An 18,487-nucleotide genomic window follows, 5' to 3' on the forward strand; every position below is an offset into this window, starting at 1 on the left:
AGTCATACATCATAACGAAATTATCATTAGTTACTTGTTTTATATTTCACAAGAATTTATTTAAATAGAAGAGGTTAAATTCCTTCAACCATTCTTGATAAAATACTCATATTGCTTAATAATCAAAACATAGCATCGTACGATCGTTCCTATTTTTACCAATTGTTACATATTTGAAGGTAAGTGAATGACGATTCACTAATTTTCCACCATGAAAAACGATAACCGATTAAGTTTTAAATATTTTGAAAACTGCTTGATCCTTTGAGATTCATTGAACTTTTCAATGGCATGTTTAAATCTCGATATGCCCCTCTAGTTTGTGACTGGGATGCCGAGGATCACAAAGCGGGTGTGAATAACCATGCAAACTTACATGGTGCCCTCACATGTTACAATCACCTATTCGATGTGCCGGTAAACCACACACTATTAGGGTGCAAAGTCGTGCTTGGATGTAGTGTTTTAGGCTTACTCTCTTGTATGTGTAAATGGGTTGAGTCTTTCCTATAAATAGGAAGTGAGTGACTCCCATTATGAAAAAGGAATCATTTGGAGTGTTAGACTAGAGAGAGAAACTTGTACAAACCCATTTGTATATTCTTTCTAGATCTAATAAGAGCTTACAAAGAATTATTTACTCCTTGTGTTCTTGATTTGTATGATGAATCACTAGATCTTCGAAATCATCTTCTCCGATTATCTCTCAAGAATTTCTTTCCCAGAAATTCATTCATTTCGAAGCCATCTTACAAAAACACCTTGCTCCATTACTCAGAATTTCAAGCCTTTTGCCGAATGTATCAGATGCCCCACCTGCTGTCACAGGGGTGCAAGGGGGAGAAAAGGTTGTTCAAGCAAAGGCTGGGGAACATGAGAAGAAAACTGAAGATTCGAAGGTGGTAGGAAAGGTTTATCCTTCGAATCTTCTAACTTGTATTCCCCCCCCCCCCCCTTAAAACTTGAAGAAAACATGAAAATGTAGGGGTATGAACTCACCTTATGTGAATACTTGAATAATGGAAGTTTGAAGATGAAGAACTTTTGGGTGTTGGTTTCATGCTCCAAAACAGCCACTGTTTTGGCTATGTTGCTGTCACGAAAACTTTATAGCAAAAGAGTAAGAAAAAGGGTAGTTTACTCACTGTTTTGAATCTATAATTTTGATTAGAATATCAACTGACTTCCAGGGGTATTTGGTGGTAAAAATATCAAGCAAAAGGATGGTGTAGATGAGTGAAATGGTGGCTGAAACACAAAAGGGACAGCAACCCTTTAGTTCATGGTTTTGATGGGTTTGGAAGGAAGTTCTTGTGGCTGAAAATGAGATGAAGGTTGAGAGTAATTCCCTGGAGTATTGGCTGGTGAATTGAGGGTAAAATGAAGAGGAGATTTCGTGATTATGAAGGAGGAAAGGGTGGAAGAGGATAAGGGGACAAAACCTAGACTAGCTTGTGATGGGATGTAAGTTTAAGTGATGTGATCTTGTCTAGCCACTTGCTTGGGTGGTTGCTTAGAGATTGGGTTAGGTAACTAACTAACTACTAGTTATTTAGTTAGTTAGGAGTTCTAGTTAAGGAGAGGGAATGTATTAATCTCGAAAACTAGAAGAGGGATTAAGAAGCATTCTTAGTAAAATGTCTTAAGTGATTAAGCACTTATTAGTTAAGTTGGCACTTATCTCCACCAATTCTCTTATCTTAATTGATTTAGACATCATAAAACTTACATGAAATCACTTTAAGTCATGACCCATAACTAGTCATTCACTAGATAATAATACATATATACAAATACATACATGTATACTTAGTATAAAATAACAATGTAGTTTTTGTGTATTTGAACTTTAATGTTTATGTTTTATTCTTTTTATTCAAAAACACATAAATACATTTTAATTATACCTTATAATAATTCATTTTATATTTTAATTTATTTAAATATAAAATTTATTGACCAATGTATAATTTCGTTACATTTAACCGGTTAACCATATCGTTAAACACGTTTTGTCACTTTGGTTCGTATATTTTTCAAATTTAGATCCTCCACAACTATTAAGCACACGTTTTACATAGAACCTAACTTAATTATCAATTAGATACATGTTGATACAAAAATTAAGTTTGTTGCGTTCAAATGATGTTATATGCTAATTTTCATAAACCGGTGATGGTTCGTAGTCATACATCATAACGAAATTATCATTAGTTACTTGTTTTATATTTCACAAGAATTTATTTAAATAGAAGAGGTTAAATTCCTTCAACCATTCTTGATAAAATACTCATATTGCTTAATAATCAAAACATAGCATCGTACGATCGTTCCTATTTTTACCAATTGTTACATATTTGAAGGTAAGTGAATGACGATTCACTAATTTTCCACCATGAAAAACGATAACCGATTAAGTTTTAAATATTTTGAAAACTGCTTGATCCTTTGAGATTCATTGAACTTTTCAATGGCATGTTTAAATCTCGATATGCCCCTCTAGTTTGTGACTGGGATGCCGAGGATCACAAAGCGGGTGTGAATAACCATGCAAACTTACATGGTGCCCTCACATGTTACAATCACCTATTCGATGTGCCGGTAAACCACACACTATTAGGGTGCAAAGTCGTGCTTGGATGTAGTGTTTTAGGCTTACTCTCTTGTATGTGTAAATGGGTTGAGTCTTTCCTATAAATAGGAAGTGAGTGACTCCCATTATGAAAAAGGAATCATTTGGAGTGTTAGACTAGAGAGAGAAACTTGTACAAACCCATTTGTATATTCTTTCTAGATCTAATAAGAGCTTACAAAGAATTATTTACTCCTTGTGTTCTTGATTTGTATGATGAATCACTAGATCTTCGAAATCATCTTCTCCGATTATCTCTCAAGAATTTCTTTCCCAGAAATTCATTCATTTCGAAGCCATCTTACAAAAACACCTTGCTCCATTACTCAGAATTTCAAGCCTTTTGCCGAATGTATCAGATGCCCCACCTGCTGTCACAGGGGTGCAAGGGGGAGAAAAGGTTGTTCAAGCAAAGGCTGGGGAACATGAGAAGAAAATTGAAGATTCGAAGGTGGTAAGAAAGGTTTATCCTTCGAATCTTCTAACTTGTATTCCCCCCCCCCCCTTAAAACTTGAAGAAAACATGAAAATGTAGGGGTATGAACTCACCTTATGTGAATACTTGAATAATGGAAGTTTGAAGATGAAGAACTTTTGGGTGTTGGTTTCATGCTCCAAAACAGCCACTGTTTTGGCTATGTTGCTGTCACGAAAACTTTATAGCAAAAGAGTAAGAAAAAGGGTAGTTTACTCACTGTTTTGAATCTATAATTTTGATTAGAATATCAACTGACTTCCAGGGGTATTTGGTGGTAAAAATATCAAGCAAAAGGATGGTGTAGATGAGTGAAATGGTGGCTGAAACACAAAAGGGACAGCAACCCTTTAGTTCATGGTTTTGATGGGTTTGGAAGGAAGTTCTTGTGGCTGAAAATGAGATGAAGGTTGAGAGTAATTCCCTGGAGTATTGGCTGGTGAATTGAGGGTAAAATGAAGAGGAGATTTCGTGATTATGAAGGAGGAAAGGGTGGAAGAGGATAAGGGGACAAAACCTAGACTAGCTTGTGATGGGATGTAAGTTTAAGTGATGTGATCTTGTCTAGCCACTTGCTTGGGTGGTTGCTTAGAGATTGGGTTAGGTAACTAACTAACTACTAGTTATTTAGTTAGTTAGGAGTTCTAGTTAAGGAGAGGGAATGTATTAATCTCGAAAACTAGAAGAGGGATTAAGAAGCATTCTTAGTAACTTGTCTTAAGTGATTAAGCACTTATTAGTTAAGTTGGCACTTATCTCCACCAATTCTCTTATCTTAATTGATTTAGACATCATAAAACTTACATGAAATCACTTTAAGTCATGACCCATAACTAGTCATTCACTAGATAATAATACATATATACAAATACATACATGTATACTTAGTATAAAATAACAATGTAGTTTTTGTGTATTTGAACTTTAATGTTTATGTTTTATTCTTTTTATTCAAAAACACATAAATACATTTTAATTATACCTTATAATAATTCATTTTATATTTTAATTTATTTAAATATAAAATTTATTGACCAATGTATAATTTCGTTACATTTAACCGGTTAACCATATCGTTAAACACGTTTTGTCACTTTGGTTCGTATATTTTTCAAATTTAGATCCTCCACAACTATTAAGCACACGTTTTACATAGAACCTAACTTAATTATCAATTAGATACATGTTGATACAAAAATTAAGTTTGTTGCGTTCAAATGATGTTATATGCTAATTTTCATAAACCGGTGATGGTTCGTAGTCATACATCATAACGAAATTATCATTAGTTACTTGTTTTATATTTCACAAGAACTTATTTAAATAGAAGAGGTTAAATTCCTTCAACCATTCTTGATAAAATACTCATATTGCTTAATAATCAAAACATAGCATCGTACGATCGTTCCTATTTTTACCAATTGTTACATATTTGAAGGTAAGTGAATGATGATTCACTAATTTTCCACCATGAAAAACGATAACCGATTAAGTTTTAAATATTTTGAAAACTGCTTGATCCTTTGAGATTCATTGAACTTTTCAATGGCATGTTTAAATCTCGATATGCCCCTCTAGTTTGTGACTGGGATGTCGAGGATCACAAAGCGGGTGTGAATAACCATGCAAACTTACATGGTGCCCTCACATGTTACAATCACCTATTCGATGTGCCGGTAAACCACACACTATTAGGGTGCAAAGTCGTGCTTGGATGTAGTGTTTTAGGCTTACTCTCTTGTATGTGTAAATGGGTTGAGTCTTTCCTATAAATAGGAAGTGAGTGACTCCCATTATGAAAAAGGAATCATTTGGAGTGTTAGACTAGAGAGAGAAACTTGTACAAACCCATTTGTATATTCTTTCTAGATCTAATAAGAGCTTACAAAGAATTATTTACTCCTTGTGTTCTTGATTTGTATGATGAATCACTAGATCTTCGAAATCATCTTCTCCGATTATCTCTCAAGAATTTCTTTCCCAGAAATTCATTCATTTCGAAGCCATCTTACAAAAACACCTTGCTCCATTACTCAGAATTTCAAGCCTTTTGCCGAATGTATCAGATGCCCCACCTGATGTCACAGGGGTGCAAGGGGGAGAAAAGGTTGTTCAAGCAAAGGCTGGGGAACATGAGAAGAAAACTGAAGATTCGAAGGTGGTAGGAAAGGTTTATCCTTCGAATCTTCTAACTTGTATTCCCCCCCCCCCCCTTAAAACTTGAAGAAAACATGAAAATGTAGGGGTATGAACTCACCTTATGTGAATACTTGAATATTGGAAGTTTAAAGATGAAGAACTTTTGGGTGTTGGTTTCATGCTCCAAAACAGCCACTGTTTTGGCTATGTTGCTGTCACGAAAACTTTACAGCAAAAGAGTAAGAAAAAGGGTAGTTTACTCACTGTTTTGAATCTATAATTTTGATTAGAATATCAACTAACTTCCAGGGGTATTTGGTGGTAAAAATATCAAGCAAAAGGATGGTGTAGATGAGTGAAATGGTGGCTGAAACACAAAAGGGACAGCAACCCTTTAGTTCATGGTTTTGATGGGTTTGGAAGGAAGTTCTTGTGGCTGAAAATGAGATGAAGGTTGAGAGTAATTCCCTGGAGTATTGGCTGGTGAATTGAGGGTAAAATGAAGAGGAGATTTCGTGATTATGAAGGAGGAAAGGGTGGAAGAGGATAAGGGGACAAAACCTAGACTAGCTTGTGATGGGATGTAAGTTTAAGTGATGTGATCTTGTCTAGCCACTTGCTTGGGTGGTTGCTTAGAGATTGGGTTAGGTAACTAACTAACTACTAGTTATTTAGTTAGTTAGGAGTTCTAGTTAAGGAGAGGGAATGTATTAATCTCGAAAACTAGAAGAGGGATTAAGAAGCATTCTTAGTAACTTGTCTTAAGTGATTAAGCACTTATTAGTTAAGTTGGCACTTATCTCCACCAATTCTCTTATCTTAATTGATTTAGACATCATAAAACTTACATGAAATCACTTTAAGTCATGACCCATAACTAGTCATTCACTAGATAATAATACATATATACAAATACATACATGTATACTTAGTATAAAATAACAATGTAGTTTTTGTGTATTTGAACTTTAATGTTTATGTTTTATTCTTTTTATTCAAAAACACATAAATACATTTTAATTATACCTTATAATAATTCATTTTATATTTTAATTTATTTAAATATAAAATTTATTGACCAATGTATAATTTCGTTACATTTAACCGGTTAACCATATCGTTAAACACGTTTTGTCACTTTGGTTCGTATATTTTTCAAATTTAGATCCTCCACAACTATTAAGCACACGTTTTACATAGAACCTAACTTAATTATCAATTAGATACATGTTGATACAAAAATTAAGTTTGTTGCGTTCAAATGATGTTATATGCTAATTTTCATAAACCGGTGATGGTTCGTAGTCATACATCATAACGAAATTATCATTAGTTACTTGTTTTATATTTCACAAGAACTTATTTAAATAGAAGAGGTTAAATTCCTTCAACCATTCTTGATAAAATACTCATATTGCTTAATAATCAAAACATAGCATCGTACGATCGTTCCTATTTTTACCAATTGTTACATATTTGAAGGTAAGTGAATGACGATTCACTAATTTTCCACCATGAAAAACGATAACCGATTAAGTTTTAAATATTTTGAAAACTGCTTGATCCTTTGAGATTCATTGAACTTTTCAATGGCATGTTTAAATCTCGATATGCCCCTCTAGTTTGTGACTGGGATGTCGAGGATCACAAAGCGGGTGTGAATAACCATGCAAACTTACATGGTGCCCTCACATGTTACAATCACCTATTCGATGTGCCGGTAAACCACACACTATTAGGGTGCAAAGTCGTGCTTGGATGTAGTGTTTTAGGCTTACTCTCTTGTATGTGTAAATGGGTTGAGTCTTTCCTATAAATAGGAAGTGAGTGACTCCCATTATGAAAAAGGAATCATTTGGAGTGTTAGACTAGAGAGAGAAACTTGTACAAACCCATTTGTATATTCTTTCTAGATCTAATAAGAGCTTACAAAGAATTATTTACTCCTTGTGTTCTTGATTTGTATGATGAATCACTAGATCTTCGAAATCATCTTCTCCGATTATCTCTCAAGAATTTCTTTCCCAGAAATTCATTCATTTCGAAGCCATCTTACAAAAACACCTTGCTCCATTACTCAGAATTTCAAGCCTTTTGCCGAATGTATCAGATGCCCCACCTGATGTCACAGGGGTGCAAGGGGGAGAAAAGGTTGTTCAAGCAAAGGCTGGGGAACATGAGAAGAAAACTGAAGATTCGAAGGTGGTAGGAAAGGTTTATCCTTCGAATCTTCTAACTTGTATTCCCCCCCCCCCCCTTAAAACTTGAAGAAAACATGAAAATGTAGGGGTATGAACTCACCTTATGTGAATACTTGAATAATGGAAGTTTAAAGATGAAGAACTTTTGGGTGTTGGTTTCATGCTCCAAAACAGCCACTGTTTTGGCTATGTTGCTGTCACGAAAACTTTACAGCAAAAGAGTAAGAAAAAGGGTAGTTTACTCACTGTTTTGAATCTATAATTTTGATTAGAATATCAACTAACTTCCAGGGGTATTTGGTGGTAAAAATATCAAGCAAAAGGATGGTGTAGATGAGTGAAATGGTGGCTGAAACACAAAAGGGACAGCAACCCTTTAGTTCATGGTTTTGATGGGTTTGGAAGGAAGTTCTTGTGGCTGAAAATGAGATGAAGGTTGAGAGTAATTCCCTGGAGTATTGGCTGGTGAATTGAGGGTAAAATGAAGAGGAGATTTCGTGATTATGAAGGAGGAAAGAGTGGAAGAGGATAAGGGGACAAAACCTAGACTAGCTTGTGATGGGATGTAAGTTTAAGTGATGTGATCTTGTCTAGCCACTTGCTTGGGTGGTTGCTTAGAGATTGGGTTAGGTAACTAACTAACTACTAGTTATTTAGTTAGTTAGGAGTTCTAGTTAAGGAGAGGGAATGTATTAATCTCGAAAACTAGAAGAGGGATTAAGAAGCATTCTTAGTAACTTGTCTTAAGTGATTAAGCACTTATTAGTTAAGTTGGCACTTATCTCCACCAATTCTCTTATCTTAATTGATTTAGACATCATAAAACTTACATGAAATCACTTTAAGTCATGACCCATAACTAGTCATTCACTAGATAATAATACATATATACAAATACATACATGTATACTTAGTATAAAATAACAATGTAGTTTTTGTGTATTTGAACTTTAATGTTTATGTTTTATTCTTTTTATTCAAAAACACATACATACATTTTAATTATACCTTATAATAATTCATTTTATATTTTAATTTATTTAAATATAAAATTTATTGACCAATGTATAATTTCGTTACATTTAACCGGTTAACCATATCGTTAAACACGTTTTGTCACTTTGGTTCGTATATTTTTCAAATTTAGATCCTCCACAACTATTAAGCACACGTTTTACATAGAACCTAACTTAATTATCAATTAGATACATGTTGATACAAAAATTAAGTTTGTTGCGTTCAAATGATGTTATATGCTAATTTTCATAAACCGGTGATGGTTCGTAGTCATACATCATAACGAAATTATCATTAGTTACTTGTTTTATATTTCACAAGAACTTATTTAAATAGAATAGGTTAAATTCCTTCAACCATTCTTGATAAAATACTCATATTGCTTAATAATCAAAACATAGCATCGTACGATCGTTCCTATTTTTACCAATTGTTACATATTTGAAGGTAAGTGAATGACGATTCACTAATTTTCCACCATGAAAAACGATAACCGATTAAGTTTTAAATATTTTGAAAACTGCTTGATCCTTTGAGATTCATTGAACTTTTCAATGGCATGTTTAAATCTCGATATGCCCCTCTAGTTTGTGACTGGGATGCCGAGGATCACAAAGCGGGTGTGAATAACCATGCAAACTTACATGGTGCCCTCACATGTTACAATCACCTATTCGATGTGCCGGTAAACCACACATTGTTAGGGTGCAAAGTCGTGCTTGGATGTAGTGTTTTAGGCTTACTCTCTTGTATGTGTAAATGGGTTGAGTCTTTCCTATAAATAGGAAGTGAGTGACTCCCATTATGAAAAAGGAATCATTTAGAGTGTTAGACTAGAGAGAGAAACTTGTACAAACCCATTTGTATATTCTTTCTAGATCTAATAAGAGCTTACAAAGAATTATTTACTCCTTGTGTTCTTGATTTGTATGATGAATCACTAGATCTTCGAAATCATCTTCTCCGATTATCTCTCAAGAATTTCTTTCCCAGAAATTCATTCATTTCGAAGCCATCTTACAAAAACACCTTGCTCCATTACTCAGAATTTCAAGCCTTTTGCCGAATGTATCAGATGCCCCACCTGATGGCACAGGGGTGCAAGGGGGAGAAAAGGTTGTTCAAGCAAAGGCTGGGGAACATGAGAAGAAAACTGAAGATTCGAAGGTGGTAGGAAAGGTTTATCCTTCGAATCTTCTAACTTGTATTCCCCCCCCCCCCCTTAAAACTTGAAGAAAACATGAAAATGTAGGGGTATGAACTCACCTTATGTGAATACTTGAATAATGGAAGTTTCAAGATGAAGAACTTTTGGGTGTTGGTTTCATGCTCCAAAACAGCCACTGTTTTGGCTATGTTGCTGTCACGAAAACTTTACAGCAAAAGAGTAAGAAAAAGGGTAGTTTACTCACTGTTTTGAATCTATATTTTTGATTAGAATATCAACTAACTTCCAGGGGTATTTGGTGGTAAAAATATCAAGCAAAAGGATGGTGTAGATGAGTAAAATGGTGGCTGAAACACAAAAGGGACAGCAACCCTTTAGTTCATGGTTTTGATGGGTTTGGAAGGAAGTTCTTGTGGCTGAAAATGAGATGAAGGTTGAGAGTAATTCCCTGGAGTATTGGCTGGTGAATTGAGGGTAAAATGAAGAGGAGATTTCGTGATTATGAAGGAGGAAAGGGTGGAAGAGGATAAGGGGACAAAACCTAGACTAGCTTGTGATGAGATGTAAGTTTAAGTGATGTGATCTTGTCTAGCCACTTGCTTGGGTGGTTGCTTAGAGATTGGGTTAGGTAACTAACTAACTACTAGTTATTTAGTTAGTTAGGAGTTCTAGTTAAGGAGAGGGAATGTATTAATCTTGAAAACTAGAAGAGGGATTAAGAAGCATTCTTAGTAAAATGTCTTAAGTGATTAAGCACTTATTAGTTAAGTTGGCACTTATCTCCACCAATTCTCTTATCTTAATTGATTTAGACATCATAAAACTTACATGAAATCACTTTAAGTCATGACCCATAACAAGTCATTCACTAGATAATAATACATATATACAAATACATACATGTATACTTAGTATAAAATAACAATGTAGTTTTTGTGTATTTGAACTTTAATGTTTATGTTTTATTCTTTTTATTCAAAAACACATAAATACATTTTAATTATACCTTATAATAATTCATTTTATATTTTAATTTATTTAAATATAAAATTTATTGACCAATGTATAATTTCGTTACATTTAACCGGTTAACCATATCGTTAAACACGTTTTGTCACTTTGGTTCGTATATTTTTCAAATTTAGATCATCCACAACTATTAAGCACACGTTTTACATAGATCCTAACTTAATTATCAATTAGATACATGTTGATACAAAAATTAAGTTTGTTGCGTTCAAATGATGTTATATGCTAATTTTCATAAACCGGTGATGGTTCGTAGTCATACATCATAACGAAATTATCATTAGTTACTTGTTTTATATTTCACAAGAACTTATTTAAATAGAAGAGGTTAAATTCCTTCAACCATTCTTGATAAAATACTCATATTGCTTAATAATCAAAACATAGCATCGTACGATCGTTCCTATTTTTACCAATTGTTACATATTTGAAGGTAAGTGAATGACGATTCACTAATTTTCCACCATGAAAAACGATAACCGATTAAGTTTTAAATATTTTGAAAACTGCTTGATCCTTTGAGATTCATTGAACTTTTCAATGGCATGTTTAAATCTCGATATGCCCCTCTAGTTTGTGACTGGGATGCCGAGGATCACAAAGCGGGTGTGAATAACCATGCAAACTTACATGGTGCCCTCACATGTTACAATCACCTATTCGATGTGCCGGTAAACCACACACTATTAGGGTGCAAAGTCGTGCTTGGATGTAGTGTTTTAGGCTTACTCTCTTGTATGTGTAAATGGGTTGAGTCTTTCCTATAAATAGGAAGTGAGTGACTCCCATTATGAAAAAGGAATCATTTGGAGTGTTAGACTAGAGAGAGAAACTTGTACAAACCCATTTGTATATTCTTTCTAGATCTAATAAGAGCTTACAAAGAATTATTTACTCCTTGTGTTCTTGATTTGTATGATGAATCACTAGATCTTCGAAATCATCTTCTCCGATTATCTCTCAAGAATTTCTTTCCCAGAAATTCATTCATTTCGAAGCCATCTTACAAAAACACCTTGCTCCATTACTCAGAATTTCAAGCCTTTTGCCGAATGTATCAGATGCCCCACCTGATGTCACAGGGGTGCAAGGGGGAGAAAAGGTTGTTCAAGCAAAGGCTGGGGAACATGAGAAGAAAACTGAAGATTCGAAGGTGGTAGGAAAGGTTTATCCTTCGAATCTTCTAACTTGTATTCCCCCCCCCCCCCTTAAAACTTGAAGAAAACATGAAAATGTAGGGGTATGAACTCACCTTATGTGAATACTTGAATAATGGAAGTTTAAAGATGAAGAACTTTTGGGTGTTGGTTTCATGCTCCAAAACAGCCACTGTTTTGGCTATGTTGCTGTCACGAAAACTTTACAGCAAAAGAGTAAGAAAAAGGGTAGTTTACTCACTGTTTTGAATCTATAATTTTGATTAGAATATCAACTAACTTCCAGGGGTATTTGGTGGTAAAAATATCAAGCAAAAGGATGGTGTAGATGAGTGAAATGGTGGCTGAAACACAAAAGGGACAGCAACCCTTTAGTTCATGGTTTTGATGGGTTTGGAAGGAAGTTCTTGTGGCTGAAAATGAGATGAAGGTTGAGAGTAATTCCCTGGAGTATTGGCTGGTGAATTGAGGGTAAAATGAAGAGGAGATTTCGTGATTATGAAGGAGGAAAGGGTGGAAGAGGATAAGGGGACAAAACCTAGACTAGCTTGTGATGGGATGTAAGTTTAAGTCATGTGATCTTGTCTAGCCACTTGCTTGGGTGGTTGCTTAGAGATTGGGTTAGGTAACTAACTAACTACTAGTTATTTAGTTAGTTAGGAGTTCTAGTTAAGGAGAGGGAATGTATTAATCTCGAAAACTAGAAGAGGGATTAAGAAGCATTCTTAGTAACATGTCTTAAGTGATTAAGCACTTATTAGTTAAGTTGGCACTTATCTCCACCAATTCTCTTATCTTAATTGATTTAGACATCATAAAACTTACATGAAATCACTTTAAGTCATGACCCATAACTAGTCATTCACTAGATAATAATACATATATACAAATACATACATGTATACTTAGTATAAAATAACAATGTAGTTTTTGTGTATTTGAACTTTAATGTTTATGTTTTATTCTTTTTATTCAAAAACACATAAATACATTTTAATTATACCTTATAATAATTCATTTTATATTTTAATTTATTTAAATATAAAATTTATTGACCAATGTATAATTTCGTTACATTTAACCGGTTAACCATATCGTTAAACATGTTTTGTCACTTTGGTTCGTATATTTTTCAAATTTAGATCCTCCACAACTATTAAGCACACGTTTTACATAGAACCTAACTTAATTATCAATTAGATACATGTTGATACAAAAATTAAGTTTGTTGCGTTCAAATGATGTTATATGCTAATTTTCATAAACCGGTGATGGTTCGTAGTCATACATCATAACGAAATTATCATTAGTTACTTGTTTTATATTTCACAAGAACTTATTTAAATAGAATAGGTTAAATTCCTTCAACCATTCTTGATAAAATACTCATATTGCTTAATAATCAAAACATAGCATCGTACGATCGTTCCTATTTTTACCAATTGTTACATATTTGAAGGTAAGTGAATGACGATTCACTAATTTTCCACCATGAAAAACGATAACCGATTAAGTTTTAAATATTTTGAAAACTGCTTGATCCTTTGAGATTCATTGAACTTTTCAATGGCATGTTTAAATCTCGATATGCCCCTCTAGTTTGTGACTGGGATGCCGAGGATCACAAAGCGGGTGTGAATAACCATGCAAACTTACATGGTGCCCTCACATGTTACAATCACCTATTCGATGTGCCGGTAAACCACACACTGTTAGGGTGCAAAGTCGTGCTTGGATGTAGTGTTTTAGGCTTACTCTCTTGTATGTGTAAATGGGTTGAGTCTTTCCTATAAATAGGAAGTGAGTGACTCCCATTATGAAAAAGGAATCATTTAGAGTGTTAGACTAGAGAGAGAAACTTGTACAAACCCATTTGTATATTCTTTCTAGATCTAATAAGAGCTTACAAAGAATTATTTACTCCTTTTGTTCTTGATTTGTATGATGAATCACTAGATCTTCGAAATCATCTTCTCCGATTATCTCTCAAGAATTTCTTTCCCAGAAATTCATTCATTTCGAAGCCATCTTATAAAAACACCTTGCTCCATTACTCAGAATTTCAAGCCTTTTGCCGAATGTATCAGATGCCCCACCTGATGTCACATTAGGGTTTCAACTATTTAAATTTCAAAACAAAACTTTTGAGTTCAAATTTAAACCATAAAACCTAAAGGGGAAAATTGAAACTTTTCATAACACAAGGATCAAATAACAAATAATATAAAGTAAACAATTAATTTCATCATTATCTATATTTGACCTAATTTCAATTTCTTGCAAAATAAGTTACCCAATTAATACAAATAATCAACTATAATCATATAAGGAAGTTATTATCTAATCAATTGGTAATTATCTTTTGTTTAATCAAGGATATACTCATAAATATGTTTAAAATCGGATTATAATGTCCTAAAACAGATAAGGCAAGTATCTATGAGTAAAACAGCAAGAAATCCCGAAATCCCCTCTTTCTAACGCTCGAACTCGCCGAGTACCACACTAGACTCGCCGAGTTGAGGCCTACTCGCCGAGTACACTGTGGTACTCGCCTAGTTCATCAGGCATAATGTCCAAAAACGATTTTGCAACTTGAATAAACACACAATACATCAATACAATAGAAACCAATCAAGGCTCTGATACCACTGATGGGTTTTAGCTATAAGAACATCCTATGTGCTCATACAAACCCTAATGCTTGGATCTAGGTTTCTCTATTGTACATGCAAGTTACCAAGACTATAAACCCTAGATCTAGCATATGATAATCAATATAACATATAACTTAAGGTTTAGATCATACCTTGATTGTTATGTAGCAATAACAATCACAATCCTTCTTGTATTGACTTTAGAAAGCTCAGAGTCACAAATGTCACTCCTCTAATGGCTCACAAACACCAAGAGCAAGAGGATGAAGAAGAGAAGATAAGGAGGCTGCCCAAAACGTGTGGAAACCCTAATCAATTAGTTCACCATGTTTTTGGGGTATAAGGGTTCTTTAAATAGTAAGGCTATTAGGGTTATCTAACAAGAAAACCCTAATTTGGATGCTTAGGCCCTAAGCAACCCATGGATTCCTTTGCTTAAAGGCCTTGGACGATTTCTAATGGGTTTTCCCATAGAATTCGTCCACTCCTTTAATATGGAGTCCATTAGCTCAATATTCAACTATCATACAATTGACAATTCTAGTCCCTTAAGTTTAATTAATGTCTTTTAGCCACAAACTTAATTCTTATTAATTCTTGATTAATATTAATTAAACAATATGATTTCTCCTTTAATATATTATTCTCATAATATATTAATAAATCATAATTAATCCTTTCTCTCCATTATTCATCCTATCAAGTTGCTTTGGTGAAGGCAACCCAAAAAGGACCATGCACCATCGAGTTAAGTACATACCAAAATAGTTATGGACTTAGACACTAATCCAACAGTACTACCATTCTACAATACATAATGACAATCATTAGTGATACCGAACTTCTAGAGGGATCGCTTCCATCACGAGTTCCTTGGTCATGCCTCAGCCTTCCTCGATTCATGTACAGATTCTCTGCTTTCAGTAGTACGGGCTCATACTACTTTACACATCTATACATACTTTCCTCAAGAACCGCCTCGACTCCACCAAGTCACTACTACTGCTACTGATCTTTACTACTCTCATCCTAGGCTGACCCTAGGGAAAATCTCTGACTCTACCCAAACTGGTCCTCAGCTGCTGAAGGCCTCCTTGTAATGCCAATTAGCCACCACCTGAACACCATCACATGTAACGAGGCTAAGATAATCCTTTGTGTAAAAGACTCGTCCCTACGATGGTTAGACTCAAACGAGAGCTGCATAATAGGGCCAAATCCAGCACTCTAAGATTATTCAACCCTAATCACATGTGACGTGACGTATCCACCTAATGGCTAACTCCCATCACTCAGAGTCCCACAAGCACGAAGCAAACAACATTCAGACACAGGAAACTACTTAAGCAACTCTATTCTCATAACGAGAAATTGCACTAGCATACAATGCTAAGCTCATACTATCAGGCATAACCTAAACAGGCTATCCTACTACTGTCTACTCAATACTAGCATGTAATCCTCATAAGCTGAAGCACAACAAGCAGGCACATAAGGCATCAGTCCTAGATCCTTAGTCCTATTCTAGCATTCTGTTCTACTGAAGCTGATAAATATAACATAAACTTGTAGGGATACTTTGGGGAAAACTTACTTGAGCTTGGCCGGTCGCGCACATCACACACTTCCTTCTTTCTCAAAACTCCTTTAACTTATTCTTTAGGAAACCAATTTCTTGTAAAATATTTTAATCCCGCGATTTGAGTCCAGACACCCCCGAGGGTGTGTCCGAATCCCTCAAACCAGGGCTCTGATACCAACTTGTAACGACCCAATTTACACGTCCAAAAATTTCATTTTAATTAATTAATTTAAACAAACATTCGTAGGAAAATATTGTCGAATCATAACATCTCATAAAACATTGTATAATGTTTGAAACCCAAATCATAAAATAGTGATAATGTCAGAGTACAATCCCAAGGAATCTCATAATGCGGAATCTGAGGTTGTGTATGATGTGCAGCTACCGCGCCGGCTCCTTTTTTCGAAGCTTCACAAACCAACCAAGACCACAAAATAGCCTTAACACACACACACACAAACAACTAGGGTTTCAATATCCAGCTCTAAAGGGAGTGTTAGGGACAAGGGAGGCTGAGTTAAGGTGTTTATATAGGTGCAAACCCTCTGATTTAGGGTTTTACTTGCACAGCGCCTACTCGCCGAGTCCGTCTCCCGACTCGTCGAGTAGATCACTTAAGATGTCTACGGATCTTGACTCTACTCGACGAATAAGGCTTTTCAATTATTCTAATCAGAATAATATACTATGTATTATGTAATGTAATAATAAATATGATGAAACGGGACCAAGTACCACTTTTGCTTCATGCTAAACTGGTCCAAATTCATCATTTACTTTACATGCTACTGGCAAGGAGAATAGTAACTAATCTAAACCTTTCACTCAGATAATGAAAATAATAAAAACAATGAGGGAACATGTTTCAAGCTTTAAGCTTCAAGCATGAACATGGTCTGAGATTTCTCTATAATGATTACACTAAACTTTCATATATGCACCATTTAGTGTATGATAAAATTTGGTCATTGACAGGATAAAAGTTGATCACTACAGCTCTATGTATGAACCTACAAAATCTAAATAAGATTTTCTTGAAGGAAGAGATGTTAGATGAAGCTATGAGACGAATTCTAAAGAGTTACATTGATTGCTTATGCTAAGGATATAATATGTGGTTATGGTAAAGATAGAAGCAACGTGAGGAACATACGTGATGTGGAGAATCTTGAAGTTGCATGAAATGGTGCTAATGGGGCTGATGGGTGAAGCTGGAAAAAGACAAGCTTGAAGAATCAAAGATCTGCTCAATGATTCTTTTCTAAAGAACAAGATGTCACACCCCCAAACCTGAACGGCGGAAACATTCGGGGGGGGGGGGGGGGAGGGAGGACGTCATGTACAGTATCACAACAATTGAATACTAAAGAAAGTACACACCACCATAATATTTATTTGAAAGTTTACATGATTGTTGTATTACATGTTTCAAACGTCAAATACCATATGATACTCCAAAAGATGTTACTAACGCCAGAGCATTAGTCCCCAAAAGTAGTTGCTAACCTGGTGTTTAGTGATTTCCTAAGAATAAAAGTTATTTCAAAGAAAAAGTGTCAACAATTAAGTTGGTGAGTTCATAAGTCGATATTTACGTAAATGCATGCTATTTAAAAGTTCACGTTTGTTTTCCCGAAAATCCGATATTTTCTTCTAAATTGAGTTATGAATCGTTGAGTTGTATAAAATGAATATCTTGAAACAGGACAATCCTATATTTTCCTAAAGTTGAAAAGCAGTCTTAAATGCCCAAGACTGTAATTTGTAAGTAAATATGTCATACTTAAAATGATGATATATAATTTTTTTAGTAAACAAAACTATAAGAAGTTCGTATTTTCACGTAAAAATAATAGTAATATTACTTTTCCCGCAAAAATATAATACCATAATAATTGTCTATCCTGTGAGTTTTCGTAACCGTACTATGATGGATTTTCCTATAGCGACGTTCTTCAGGCGTCGAAGCGTTATGATATTTGTCACCCCGTGGACTGTAGCTAATAGTCAGGGTGCGGGATCATCAGTCCCGTATAGATCTATACACACTTATTACGCTCTCCGGGAGGGGACTTTGGGTATCAAACAGGGCTTTCTTGTATACCTTGATAGGTACGATGAAGAAGAATGACTCACATATTATCAACTAAGTCACGTATTTTGAAATGTATATGTTTATGTCCAAAATGATTACCCTTTTTACAGTATTGATAAAGGCATAATAACGATATGTATTTTCTTTGTATAAACGTAATGTTATAGTTGGAATGGTTACCCTTGGTATGATGTAGTATGCAAACATATAAATAAAACATACTTCTCTTTATAAAACATACTGTATCCCATGAGGGTAAAGTTGTGATGTTTGATGTTTTGCATGTTAACAACTTCATATGATAGTTAATACAATAGTATGAAAGTATAGAA

This window comes from Lactuca serriola, chromosome 5 (assembly GCF_051521515.1).
Source record: "Lactuca serriola cultivar US96UC23 chromosome 5, Lser_US96UC23_V15, whole genome shotgun sequence".
NCBI lineage: Eukaryota > Viridiplantae > Streptophyta > Magnoliopsida > Asterales > Asteraceae > Lactuca > Lactuca serriola.